The 12,922-nt window shown below is 44.5% G+C and overlaps 1 non-coding gene across 1 annotated transcript; it reads left to right on the top strand.

The window, feature by feature from the left end:
• The first annotated feature begins 12,360 nt into the window (after nucleotides 1-12,360).
• Nucleotides 12,361-12,493, top strand: LOC115945098 (small nucleolar RNA SNORA70). The gene has a single exon (XR_004079575.1). It is a non-coding gene; the product is annotated as a small nucleolar RNA SNORA70 (small nucleolar RNA).
• Nucleotides 12,494-12,922: the final 429 nt, after the last annotated feature.

The raw sequence follows: 12,922 nt of genomic DNA, 5'->3' as shown, positions 1-12,922 counted from the left end.
TCAAAGAGTTCAGTCATGCGTAATGGAAGCCCAGTTGGGGAAAGCATTTGAGCCTCAAACTCGGGCTTTGAATGCTAACCTAGCCAATAGAGCAGATAAATGAATATCAACATTTAAACAGGAGGACAGAATTGTTACCAGATATTTAACAAGAATTTGGTTACAAATCTAGTCCCAAGCTATTAAAATTAAACTATTTCATGACAAAACATATACTTAAAATATAAGCACTTGTTCCTAAAGGCATCATATAAAAATACATTAACTAGCTCTAAAATGATCAAAGCCTACTTGACAACTCAACAATACAAATTCCTTCTATTATTAGAATCAGTTTTTTTCAAAACAGTAGAAAATAAAACAGACAACACTGCTATATTATTCTGAGTATCTGACATATTGTTAGTTCTGAGGGTCAACTGGTGAAAGAAAGACCAGTCCATTAACAGATTTATTTTGATATAGAAGGCACAGTCTGGTGGAATTATATACATAAATTATCAGAACTTCAATCAATTGAACATTAGCCAGCTAGCCCTCTAAATCATACTTTCAGCAAGCTAACGTTTCGTATTTTACTATTCAACCCTCTAAGCGAAATAATTTATCCCACCTTGTTTTTAGTATTCCAGAAATGAATGTAATGGCTGGTAACTTTTTTTTTTTAATCAATTCTTATGTTTCTACCATTTTCTTGGAAAGTTGCTTAATTTTTTACCCCCTCTGAGGAAATACTGCTAATGTACCTAATATTCAGAATTATGAATTTATTAATGTTTATGGCATTGGAAAAAAATGGACTATTTGCAAATACCTTAATCACAGCTGTGCCTATGTGGTAGAATTTAATTCTTTCTTAAATTTTAATTCTAGTAAAGTTAACATACAGTGTTTCAGGTGTACAATATAGTGATTCAACAATTCTATACATTACTGAGTGCTCATCACCTGTCCCCCTACCCACCTCCCCTGAAATTTAAAATTTTTATAAAGTTTTTATTCATCTATATTTTCTAAAAAATTTCCATCTATATTTTCTTTGGTTAACATATATTGCTTTTATAATTAGAAAAGGTTATAATAAAATGACTTTTGGAAGTCAACATCTGGGTTACTTTAAAGGTTGACTTTAAAGGTTTAAAGCATCAACTCTGAAATGTTGATGCTGGACTATACTAAATCAACATATTTGTGTTAAGAGATTCCATGTGAACAAAATGTTATTCACTATGTTAATTCAGATAGTTCATTCAACCTTTTAAACCTCTATTGTTAATCCTCATGTGAGAAAAAACTTAACCTCTTCACTAGAAGTGATATACATTAACCAAAACACCCCATGTATAGTAGATGGTAACTTTTAAACATCAGGAAATAAGCAGAATATAAATAAATAAGGCTACTGATTAATTCAGAGAACACTGTCAAAGGGTAGTTGATGGAATCTCAAAAACATTAATACCTAATAAAATGTTTAGTAACTTGCTACATATGTCTTGAAATTTTCAGCAGACTTAGAGTCGGAAGCTCCCCGGCTCTAGTTTGAAATAGAAAATTAAAAAATTATTTATGTACTCATTTGAAATACGTTTTTAAAACTGTGTCCACCTTAACTCAATTATTGCTATTTAATAGTAATAGCTCTTTAAATCACATCACTGCCTCAATAATCTTCAGGATGGTAATAATTGCTAATTTTATATAATATTCCATAATTAGACACTTGAAACATTTTGGCTTAAAATAAAACCACACTATTTAAAGACTACAGAAGACATGATGCCTTTCTGAATTAAATGCTGGAATTATTTTTAAGGCTTTAAAAAGTTAAATTTCAGCATTTTGATAGAGGAGCTCATTGGATTTTTTCAGGCCATATACTACAGAAGTCATGAGAACCATTGCTTACACTTTTATTTGGAAGATACTTTGGCTGAAAAAAAAAAAAAAAGAACGACTCAGGATAACTCTGAGGACGCTAGATTAACTTAAAATGATTTCTCTAAGAAAACAGAACCATCAAGAATCATAACTAAAGATTTCACCGAATACTGTTAGCTGGTGAAGGGGCATGGTGGGATGAACTGATAAAAGGGTTCTGTGTTTTCCCCCCAACAGCAGATAATTTAAACACACACACAAGCATAAACCTTTCACTTAAAAATTCACTCAAAAAAGTGGCTTCAAACCAGGATACTGTTGTCTTTCACAATTTTCAAACTTAAATATATCGTACCCCTCAAGATCAGTTTCCAGAGATTCTAATTATTGGACTGCACATAAGAACTTTGTTTTTATGCCTATTTAAAATTATAAAACATACAAATAAATGTACAACTTTTCAAAAAAATTCTGGCGTGCCTGGCTGGCTTAGTGGGTAGAGCATACGACCCTTGATCTTGGAGTTGTGAGTTCAAGCCCCATTCTGGGTGTAGAGTTTACTTAAAAAAATTTTAATTATAAAATGTAACAAACAAAATTTTCTTCCCCTTATTTAGTGGTGTTATCCTTACTTTAGGGATTTTGACTTTGAAGACACTCATTAACCATAATTTGTTAGGACAGAATCTCTAACCAAAATTTTGCCAATTCAAGGGACACTTGATCTGGTCGTTTCCAAGCTTCAAATTATATACAGTCTTGTTAGCAGGGGGAGATTCTATTGCTTGCTAGTGCTTCAACAGCCTCTAGACAGCTTTTATATTCTAAGAGTTCCTGTTAGGAATCTGGCACCAACTCAAAATTCCCACCAGGAAGAAAGATCGCCCTTCCTTAGGACCCACTGCGTGGCTCCGCCCAGAGCCTTGACCCGACCTGACCTCAGACTGCGTGGTCAATGGTGCACTCGCACCTGCGGGCAAGTTAGCACTGCCCAACAACTTCAGAGCCAAAATGCGGCTCGAGACCATAAAATGTCAAGTTGCAAGTGCCACGTCAGTCTTTAGGAGTCGTGCCCTGTTCGCGAACAAGCTCCCTCTTTTAAACCTTGTATCTCTAAGGATCTGAAGGTACATGACACGCTAAACGAATATAGGAAGGCTTTTACTCCACCAGCGGAACGAAGGTCTTTCAAAAGAAAGGGGGCAAGGAAACAAAGCTCGGACTGGAGACCTGGCCGACCTCTGTGCCCTGCCAAGGGAACCTTACTTAACCTTAACCTGCTGGATTTCAGAAACGGGCTTGCATGGAAGTGGATTACATGGCAAGTTAAAAGAGCTGGGGGGAGGGCGGGTGGCTTTTTTAAGAACCCACAACCCTGGCAGTAATTTCCCCCACACTCCTAAGAGGAAAGGAAAATAAAACCAAAGGCACCTTGAGAAAGAGTAAAAGCTGTTACTATGGTTACCACTCTCCAAGCTCAAGTCAGCCCAGGGAGACCAGGCTGTACGCCCAGGCCCTTCCTTTGTCCGCAGCCACACACCGAGGGCAAACCTAGCGGCCAGCCCCGCCAGCCCCAGCAGAGGCTTGCCTCGGCGACCCGGGGCAGCGTTCCAAATAAAAGACACCTTTATTTTGGCTTAGTGAGCAAGAACTGCAGGCAGCTCCTGACGGAAGCCAGCCCCAGCCACCATCCGGTCCTGCGGCCGGGGCTGTCTCTCCCCCCGACCCCCGTTTGCAGAAAGCTCCACCACACTGCGGGGACTCGATCCAGTCAGGAGCCCGACCAAACATGGCGCACGCAGGAGTGGAAGGAAGCCAACCAGACACAGCCCGACCTCATCTCTTTGGCACAAAGGGAAGGCTAAGCTCGAGGAAACCCCTCAAGAGGATACAGTTCCCCCGAGTGGGAGCTGAGGAAACAGGGAGTAGTGCGCAACCGAGACGCTCAGACGCACTTCATATCAAAGACGCTCCCGCAAGCAACGCGGAGAATACAGGTCGGCAGAGACGACCTGCTGCGCAGGCGCGTGGAGCAACGATTCGAGCGCTTCGGTCCTGCCCCTCCCCCCCTCCAAAGGCCAGGGGAGTTGCCCCAACGCGCTGGCGCAACGACGGAACGTGGGGGGAGGGGAGAAAAAAACCTGTTCCCTTCATTGTGAGAGCGAACCGCCCCGCCCCGCCCCGCCCGGCGCGCGCGCACGTCCCACTCTCACACTTGCACACGCGCGCGCCGAACTTGCCGCCCGATCCGGCGCGCATGCTCCGGAAGGGAGGCAGTGGCTGAGCCTGCGGCTTTTTTGCTGTTTCCCTGAGAAGTTTCTGGAAAGACGGAGGCCAAGGGAAGCTGGGGGATGGGGAGCGCAGGGAAGCGAGCGTTTGAGAGAAAGCGAAACATCCAAAACACACCGTCACCGCCCCGCGTCCATCCATCACGCCATGGCCAAAGCAAAGCCCGAGACCACCGAGACCCTCACGCCAGGGGAAAAAGCATGGGGACTGCAGCAGCCGCTCCTTCCTCTGCCTGTGCCTAGCCCCGAGGCCCCTGACCACGGGGAGAAGGGAGAGGGCAGGGGGAGCGATGAAAAACCTAAAACGCTCACTGGAGGTTTACGTGGTGGAGTGAAAGCCGACATCCGCTCTCTGGAGCTGCCCGCGCACTCGTGGGCCGCCCGTGGCGCTTCTCTGGCTCTCGAGCGTGGGCTCCGCATTGGGATTCTACGCGGCTACCGAAGTACTGGTCTGGGGCTCCTGAACCCGTTTCCTTAATTTCCCCTCGTTTGGGGGGGGGATTGTCCTTTGATTCCCCCTTCCTGTCTTCACTTTGGTGGCCAAGAGCTAAAGCTGCGGGTGTGGAGAGCCTAGGAAAGGGCTGCTCCCTCCCCGCGCCAGCCCGAGAAGCGCCCTGGGCGGGCAGGGGTCGCCCGTCTGTTGTGCGACGCTCAGTTCGCTCGGTTTTAGTCCCCTTAAGTGAGAGCCTCCGGCAGTGGGGCACCTTTGGAAGCGCAAAGGCAGCGCACGCACAAAGGCGCCGCCTCGTTTGTGGACTCGAGAAGCGGCCGACGCGGCGAGGGGAGGCCGGTGCGGCGGCGTGGGGCGCGAAGGCGCGCCGGTGCTCAAGGAGGGTCGCCCGGACGGCCACCCCGGGGAGGGGCCCGCGGCGCCTTTTATTTCTCCGCTTGCGCCCGCTCTTGGCCTCGCGCGGCTGCCATTTTGTGGCGCGGCCGCCATTTCGCGGGGCCGAGGGGGCAGGGTGGCGGGGGAGGGGCGCGCGCCGCCGCGGCCGGCAGGGGGCGGGGCTGGCGACGGCGCCCGGGTGGCCCCCCAGCCGCGAAGGCGAGCGCGTCCTCTTTGTTCTCCGCCTCTGGGCTCGGGCGCCGTCGTCACGGAGCCGCGCTGGCTCAGCGCTGCGTGTGACCCCGACCGGCAGCTGAGGGTCGTGCGCACAGTCCCAAATCCCTTCTGCCCTCTGAGCCCTTCCAACGCGGGGCTTCTCACTCCCGCCCTCGCTCTGTGGAAGGAGTGCATTTTATTTGGCCGTGCCCCGAACGCCGCCGTGGGAAGCCGTAGTTCGCGCTGAGAAGGAAGGCGCTTTCTGCAGCCTTGTGCGGTGGGGGCTGCAGGTGGGCTTGGATGCCACTGCCTCGAACCGTAGTGGCGCTTTGCAAACAGAAAAGCGCCGAGCTTCGAGAGCTGGGAGACCCGACAAAGGTGCCGAGCACCAGCGTAACCGAGAGGTCGGGCTCTTTAAAAAAAAAAAAAAAAAAAAAGTGTCTTTGAAGTGCTGTCACCAGTAGGAGAACCAAGACGTTGCTGTTCATTGGCTGGCTGCGAGGCACGCACTGCGCAACTGGTTTCTGATAGGTTTTATAGCCCATTATTTCGGGCTGAGCCATAAACTGGAACAATAGATTGGAATATTTTATTTCTGTCTGTTGAGAAAATCTTCCATTTAACTTTTTTAAGCCCTTTATGAGTATGTAAATAGCAGATTGACTCAATAAAATATTACGTGCCTTCAGTGTCATTTCAAATCCTGAAAGAGCTATTGTTTTTCTGATTTCAAGGGAATATTTAAATGTGAATCTTGGCAATTTAATGTTAACTTTGCGGCTGGAATCAACAAAGCCAGGAAATTCAAGAGTAATGTTGCTGTATTTGTCTTCCAGCCTTGCTTTTTGTGCAAGGTATTTTGGTTTAACGAGGGGTTGTTCCCCGCCCCCCCCAAGTTTTGTTTTTCTTCACAGCAGCGTGCGTTCATAACCGAGCCAGCCTTTTCTGGCTCAAGTCATTTGGTGTTGCAGCTACAGGAGGGTTTTTTCTCCCCCCTTACAATGTGTAATTACAGGGGGTTGGTTATCTGTTTCAGTACTAGGGGAGTTAAGCTCATAATGATAGGATGAAAAGTTTAAAAAATATATTTTCGAGTGAGCAGATCAGGATTTGATCGCTTCCAGATGAAAGGAACATCTGAGGAGTGGCTGTTAGATCCCAAATTTTGTCTTCGTTTCAATTTGACTAAAGCACTGCATGGAATTTTAATTTTTTATACGCTATCTCAATATTCTATAAAGCACAATATTGTATTTTTTTGGTATTGAGAGTTTATGAAAATAATGGTTTTGAAAATGTTACTTTTTGTCTGCACAAACAAAATTAAGTAGTATGACACATTCGTTTTATTGGGAATTAGGATAGATTATCCTAATAACGCACACAAAACATCATGCCTTTACGAGCCAGGCAGTTGAAATTTAGAGAATGTACAATCCTTCTTTCACTTTGTGCAGATGTAAAGGATCTATTTAACAATTCTAATTCCTAGAATTTGTTTTTATTTATAAACACCTTATTTCACACCTTTATTACACTTAATACTAAAAGTGCATCCTTTTTTGTACAAAATATTATGAATTTGTGTTTTTTAAATAGGTGGTATTTTGCACTGTTCACCTCTCATGACCAATGGCATACAGGCAAAACGAACAGAAATTCGGAAATTCCTCTCCCATCCTAATGTTGGCCTCAAAACATTTTCCAACTTCCGAAGCCAGAAAGCCCAAACAGTATTAAACAGGTGGACTTTAAACGTGCAGAGGGCCATGTTCAGATAAACAGATTCTGAATTAACAATAATCTCATGATCTGCCCTTGGAGTAAAAATGCTTTGCATGTAGTCCTAGGACTGGTTTCATTTTGTCAAACAATGCAGGACTAGAGAATTCCACGATCACCAATCCATTGTTCCTGTTTTTCTTTCTTTTTCAACTGTGCTTCTGAATTAATATGTACAATTTTGTGTTCCCTGAGAGAGATTGGATGTTAACCAGAACCTTTCATTATACCAAGATCCTTTAGACAGCCAGGGCAGAATCTAAGCGGTATGTGCTAGGCCCCTTGGGCTTATTTTTTTGGCATTTGGTGTAGATTGTGTGCAGCTTTTCTAAACAATGTAGAAATACTGAAGATCTCTAACCATTGTTCCAGGAAAGGACAGCTTTTCATGCCAAATTTTAGCATAGGAGGAAATTTAAAACAATAACCGTAATAACCTTTTCCTGGTAAGGATAAATAAGCTCTTTTAGAGACTAGTAATATGGGAAGTTCTTCAAAATATTTTTGGCAGCGGTGAAGTACTCCCACATGCTGTAATCGTCTTCCCCTTTGAGGCAAAACTCAGAAATTCAGCATTTCAGAAGAATTGGAGTTCAAAGAACAAATCTTTGCAGCCAATAGTATGTTTCTTAAAAAAACAGAAACACATCTATGAAAATAAAAAAGACTCCTGGAACAACCCAACATTTATCTTGCCAGAGTACAAATGGTCATCCCTATAACAAGATTCTATCCTGATAATTGTGCAGATTATATGAAACCTGTAGATTTATTGTTTTGGCATCATGGTTTAAATGGCCTGTATAGACATCAAAAAGACTTATAAAAAGTCAAGATCTTTATTACTTTATTTAACAAATAATTTTTGAGCATCAACTTTGTGCCAAGTACTTAGGATATTATATCACTGAAGAAAGCAATCAGATCTCTGTTCTCATGAAGTTTAACTGGCTTGGGGAGAGGGGTGCAGGGGTGGTAGTGGGAGGGGGAGAAGAGACAAGGCTAGAAGCAGGGGCCCATGAGGAGGTTATTTTAGTAACCCAAGAGAAAGATAGGGGTGGCTTCACTGGCTAAGGGATCCTGGATATATTTTGAAGGTGAATCCAGAGGGCCTTGCTGATGGATTGAACATAGAGTTGATAAGAGGAGTCAAAGATGAGCCTGAGGTATTTGACCTGAGCAACTAGAAAGATCAAGTTGTAATCAACTGAAATAGGGAACACTGACTAGAACAGTTTTATGGAGGAATATTAAGAGCTCAGTTTTCAGTATGTTCAGTTTGAGGTATTAGATGTTCAGATGGAGACATTAGGCTGCTGGATATGAGTTCAGGAAGAAGTTCTGAAGATCTATATTTTTATGTATTATTTAGGAGATATACTGTATATATGTATATTGTGTCTGGGACTGTGTGTGAGAGAGAAACGGGGAGAGAGACAGCAAGCAAGACAGGGAAGGAGAAAGTTTGGGAGTTGTCAGCGTATGAGTGGAATTTGAAGTCTGAAACTGGATGACGTCACCAAGGGAAGTACGAAGGGGAAAAAAAAAACAGGAAAACCCTGGGGCACTTTCACACTTAAGAAAGAGGTCTCAGAAGTCAGGAACTCGCAAAGCAGCTAACTGAAGGAACAAAGGAGTTAGGGAGGAGGAAAACCCAGAGAGGGCAGTGTCCCAGAAGTCAGAGGAAGAAACTGCAGGAGGAGGGAGTGATCAATGTGACCAACTGTGGAAAACTGCCAAGAGGTTAAGATGAGGCAGGAGGACTGACTGTTGGAGCACCACAGAGGTCATTGGTGACCTTGATAAGAACAGTTGGGTGGAGCAGTGGGGCAAGAGCTTGACTGGACTAGACTGAAGAAAAAAGTGAGTCTGGAGTCACTTTGGGAAAAATACTGCTGCAGACTTAGAGGGGAAGATGCCAGGGATGGTGAAGGTAGAAGGTTCATTCCATTTCAGAAAGCTCCTGGGTCAGTGCAAGAATCAGGAACTCAAAACCTTTAGGCTTCTGGAAGAATTATTACACCTTCAGGATATGGTCTGCTTCTAGCCTTGTATCTGTTCCATAATGACATGAATAATACACAATTTCTTTGGAAAAAGAATACTATCTTCCTATAAATGCTGCAAATTCTTTTTTTTATTTTTATTTTTTTATTATGTTCAGTTAGTCACTGTAGTACATCATTAGTTTTTTTTTTTTTTTTTTTGAGATTTTATTTATGTCAGAGAGAGAGAGAGCACAAGCAGGGGGAGCGGCAGGCAGAGCCGGCAGAAGAGGCAGAGGAGAAGCAGGCTCCCCACTGAGCAGGGAGCCCGATGCGGGGCTCGATCCCAGGACCCTGAGATCATGACCTGAGCTGAAGGCAGACACTTAACCGACTGAGCCACCCAGGCGTCCCACATCATTAGTTTTTGATGCAGTGTTCAACGATTCATTAGTTATGTATAACACCTCGTGCTCATCACAGTACGTGCCCTCCTTAATACCCATCACCCTGTTACCCCCTCCCCTCTGAAACCCTCTGAAACCCTCAGTTTGTTTCCCAGGGTCCATAGTCTCTCATGGTTCGTCTCCCTCTCTGATAAACTCTGCAAATTCTGAACTTGGGAGTTTGGTCAGTACTTGGAATAATTTGGTCAGTAGGACAAAGAATCTAGCAGAGAGCTTTTCCTGGAATTTATATAACCATCAGTGCTCACCAGCAGTCTGAGGTGATTCAGCCAGTCATGCAGTGCTTAGAGATGCAACAAAGCAGACTTTGCCCTGGTTTCTCAAGCGTGTGCCCCCAATAATCCCTGATGACTCTGCAGCTTTTGTTGGACTTCTGTAAATGATGGCAAATTGACTCTGTCACAAGAATGGTAATGCCTTTAAGAGTGAAATGCCCCGGATGTTTCCTTTCAATAGGTTCCCCACACCTATTGGAGCCTGCTCTAGTCACAGCAATCCCCAGTGAATGACAGTTAACCAGATTGGCTGTGTGCTTTATTTGAACTTATTTATCATCCTGGGTTTGAGCTCCACTGTTAGAATCCTGTATACTGATAAATATAGATCAGCTAAAATTTTTATTTTCAATTGTATTACCTTATCATTTCTTAGAGGATCATGTGATAAAATACAGATATAAAGTATTACGTGTATTTTATTCTGAAATATTTATGCTGAATAGTCATTGAAACCATCTCTATTGGAAGTATTTATCAGTTTGGGGCACCTGGGTGGCTCAGTCGGCTAAGCGTCTGCTTTCAGCTCAGGTCATGAGCCTGGGGTCCTGGGACCGAGCCCCTGAATAGGGCTCCCTAATCAGCAGAGAGCCTGCTTCTCCCTCTCCCTCTGCTGCTCCCCCTGCTTGAACACTCTCTCTCTCTGTCAAATAAATAAATAAATAAAATCTTAAAATGGAAGTATTTCTTAATTTGGATGCAGCCTAGAATATTATATGGTTGTTTATATTTCCTAATACTCATGAAATGTTGCACTGGCTAGCTTATGTAGTCTTAAACTGTTTTTCCCTTGTCCCAGCACACACTGTACTTCTATCAGGTACCCTGATTTGTTCTGTAATGATTCATTTGGGGGCTGAGGATGACGGTCTCCCTACAGTGGAATATCAGAATCCTAGGGCATTCTGGTACATCTACCTTGTGGGACTTTCTCACACCCCCTGAAAATCACTGATGTAGAACTTAAATATGGCTGAGGAACTAAAGGCCATTTCCTTCACAAACCAGTTAGTTGACTTGAGATTTATTTCCTATGGTATGAGGGCATCAGTTGTTGGCACAGAGGATATATCATGAGTATTTGACTTCCTTGAGAGGTCCAAGAGTACCACATTTTTAAAAAGACATATCTCCTTTCTTCTTATTTACTTATTAGTAAGCTCTATGCCCCACATGGGACTTGAACTCATAACCCTGAGATCAAGAGTCACGTGCTCAACCAAAGGGAGCCAGCCAGGCACCCCCATATCTCCTTTCTTATTTTAAGAAAGTGCAGCATCTATTATATTGGAGAGATTGAAATTATTTGTACAAATATCATGGTGGATCTTGTTTTTTTCTTTTAAAGATTTTATTTATTCATGGGAGAGAGAGGCAGAGGGAGGAGCGGGCTCCCAAGGAGCAGGGAGCCCGATGCGGGACTCGATTCCAGGACCCTGAGATCGTGACCTGAGCCGAAGGCAGACGCTTAACCATCTGAGCCACCCAGGCGCCCTGTTTTGTTTCTTTTTTAAATAATTTATTTATTAGAGAGCAAGCGAGAAAGAGCATGAGCGGTGGGGGGTGGGGAGGATGCAGAGGGGCAGAGGGAGAGGGAGAAGCAGACTCCCCTCTGAGCAGGGAGTCCAACGTGGGGCTTGATCCCAGGACCCTGGGATCATGACCTGAGCCGAAGGCAGATGCTTAACTGACTGAACCACTCAGGCACCCCATGCTGGATGTTTCTTTATTTTTATGTATGTATGTATGTATGTATGTATGTATGTATGTATTTATTTATTTATTTATTTATTAAGATTTTATTTATTTGCGAGAGAGAGAATGAGAGTCAGAGAGCATGAGAGGGAGGAGGGTCAGAGGGAGAAGCAGACTCCCTGCTGAGCAGGGAGCCTGATGTGGGACTCGATCCCAGGACTCCAGGATCATGACCTGAGCCAAAGGCAGTCGCTTAACCAACTGAGCCACCCAGGCACCCCTTTATTTTTATTTTTTTTTTTTTTAAGATTTTATTTATTTATTTGACAGACAGACACAGCCAGAGAGGGAACACAAGCAGGTGGGAGAGGGAGAAGCAGGCTTCCTGTGGAGCAGGGAGCCCGATGGCAGGGCTCCATCCCAGGACCCTGAAATCATGACCTGAGCCAAAGGCAAATGCTTAACGACTGAGCCACCCAGGCTCCCCCATGCTAGATGTTTCTAACCATTGGTTATAGTTCTACCTTTTGGAGAAAAACAACAAGTTTTTGGGTTTTTTGTTTTTCTTGAAAATCCTCTGAATAGTTGAACTTGTCTTTATTTTTTTTAAGATCTTATTTATTTGGCAGAGAGAGAGAGCACAAGCCAGGGGGAGTGGCAGCCAGAGGGAGAGGGAGAAGCAGGCTCCCCGTTGAGCAGAGAGCCCAATGTGGGGCTCAGTTCCACAACCCTGAGATCATGACCTGAGCCAAACCAAGAGTCAGATGCTTAACCAACTGAACCACCCAGACACCCCTACAATAGTTTTTTATAACCCTGCTTATACACAGTAGACAATTGATGTGGGCAGGAGAGTGTGACTGGATCCATGTTCTTAAGTAGGGGAGAAGAACTGCATAGAGGAAGGAACTGACTTTGTATAGGAGTATAAAATCGTTCATCTATCTGCAGCCAATTAAGCCGAATGTGCTCTTTCCCCATGGGGCCCAGTGTGCAAGGGCTGCAAACAGCTCCCTCCTTGGTAGTATATGCAGCCTGCTGCCTGTATGAGTTGCCTTAAGGGACCTTGGAGACAGGGACATTCATGTCTGACCTCATGCTATCCCCAATCTAGGCCCCAGACAGGTATGCAAGTGCCTCTGGAAAGCCTCAGGGCACAGTGACCAGGGCCCACGTCGGCCAGGTCATCATGTCCATCCGTACCAACATGCAGAACATGTGATTGAGCTACCAAGAAGCATGTGACTGAGAATGTAGGCAGGGCCAAGTCCAAGTTCCCTGGCCGCAGGCAGGAAGATCCACATCTTCAAGAAGTGTGGTTTTACTGGGTTTATTGTGAATGGATTTAAAGACATGGTGGCTGAAAAGCGCATCCCAGGTGGCCGTGGGGTCAAATACATCACCAATGGTGGCCCTCTGAACACACAGCATGCCCTGCACTCATGAGAACTTCGGCACTGCTCTCTCCTTATTCATACCCATCAATAAATCCTACTTCCTATCCAAA

Source organism: Leptonychotes weddellii, chromosome 4 (genome assembly GCF_054177405.1).
Source record: "Leptonychotes weddellii isolate Sample4059 chromosome 4, ASM5417740v2, whole genome shotgun sequence".
Classification (NCBI taxonomy): domain Eukaryota; kingdom Metazoa; phylum Chordata; class Mammalia; order Carnivora; family Phocidae; genus Leptonychotes; species Leptonychotes weddellii.
Note: the sequence above shows the minus strand (reverse complement) of the source record. Positions and strands in the feature narration are given on the sequence as shown.